This window comes from Ailuropoda melanoleuca, chromosome 3 (genome assembly GCF_002007445.2).
Source record: "Ailuropoda melanoleuca isolate Jingjing chromosome 3, ASM200744v2, whole genome shotgun sequence".
Classification (NCBI taxonomy): Eukaryota; Metazoa; Chordata; class Mammalia; order Carnivora; family Ursidae; genus Ailuropoda; species Ailuropoda melanoleuca.
The window spans coordinates 113,403,108-113,404,837 of NC_048220.1; the positions used below are offsets into that span (position 1 = coordinate 113,403,108).

Below are 1,730 nucleotides of genomic sequence, written 5' to 3' on the forward strand. Positions count from 1 at the left end.
AAATTCTATAAATACCTTAGAGCTGTAGATGCTGTTATCAGGTAGAATGTAATCCTATATACTAGTGTAGTAGTATCTATACCATTCAGTGATACTGTGTAGAAGGAACAGAAAACCTATGTTTAAATCCTGGTTTTGTATTGTTCAAAAATCCAGTGCATATTTTACATATATAACATATCTCAATTCAGACACTAAATTTTCATAGGAAATAATTGCTCTATATTTAGACTTTATAGAATATACAGTTAAAAAGTAAATTGGCAGCCTTTTTCAGGCAGCCAGGAAGATGGCGGACTCTCAGACTGAGCGCGTTACCAAAAGTACCCAACCATCTTTCAAAATAAAAAGAGGGTCCTGCTTGGAGAAACTGGCAAAGAGAAACTCCCATGATACTAGAAAAACATCAGGTTGGGCTTCAATACACCCTAGGAGGTCTCTGAGAGCACCTATATTGACAAGAAATGTCCCTTTCCTAGTAATGTCTCCATCTGAGGGTGGATTTTGTCTGCTGTGGTGACCAAGACGAAGATGCGGAGGACCGCTGTCATCCGCTGAGACCACCTCCACTACCTCCAAAAGTACATCCGCTTTGAGAAACATAAGACCATGTCCATGCACCTGTCCCCGTGCTTCAGGTATGTCTAGATGGGCAACACTGTCACAGTAGGCAAGTGCGAGCCCCTGAGCAAGACTGTGCACTTCAACATTCTCACAAAGTCATGAAGGCCACTGGCACCAAGAAACAATTCCAGAAGTTCTGAGACTAGACATCTGCCCATACCCCTGAAGAAAATAAAGTTATTTTCCCAGCAAAAAAAAAAAAAAGTAAATGACATATAAAAGTTGTTTCAAAGATTCACAAAAGTTTTTAACTTAATGACATACCAGTTTTTTAAATTTAAATTTAAAATAACTAAAACAAAATAAAATTTAAAATTCAGTCCCTCGTTTGCACTCACCACATGTCAATTGCCTGGTAGCCACCTCTGGCTAGTCACTATGTATTGGACATCAAAGACTCACACCTTTCATGAGGCTATTAACTAAGTACAGTACCTTGTGTCACTATCTTGTGTATGATTCACCATGACAATGAAAATTATCTCATTGATCACCAAACAAGTTTCTGCCCCCTATAGGGTACTTACCATTAGTGATAGCTAATTCAAATGAATGTTTTAGATGTGAAGTCCCATATGATCCATTATTTTCTTCTTTGAGTCACTGAAATTCCAAATATGTATGTATGTATATATTTGTGTGAATGTGTGCGTGAAAGAGAGAGTTTATTTTCCCCCATAACAGTCCTTGACCTCTTGCTGCATCTCCATTGGTCTGGATAACCAAAAATTAATTATAGAAATTCAAAATAATCTGATATTCCATTTGATCTTGCCACAGACATCAATCAAGCAAAAACTGACTTGAGCAGATGGGTTTACTACCAATGCTTTCTGACCATCAGTAGGTCTCGCCTCATTGCCTCAAGATACAAACTCAAGACTCTAGACCAACAAGGATGGGCGTTCTAGAGACATAAGAATTCTATAGAAACTAGCTCTATTCCAAATCCCACAAAATTTAGTTTAGGAACAGTTGACTTTAGATATAACTTTATAGAGGGTAAGTAACCCTAGAGTTTTAGAAACTTACTGAGGACCAATATTCACAGACTTACCACCTAAATTAACACTTAAGGCCAAAAATAATCCTTTAGCAGATTTTAT

The 1,730-nt window shown here is 37.4% G+C and overlaps 1 pseudogene; it reads left to right on the forward strand.

The window, feature by feature from the left end:
* Positions 1-289: 289 nt before the first annotated feature.
* Positions 290-813, forward strand: LOC100475323 (annotated as a pseudogene).
* Positions 814-1,730: the final 917 nt, after the last annotated feature.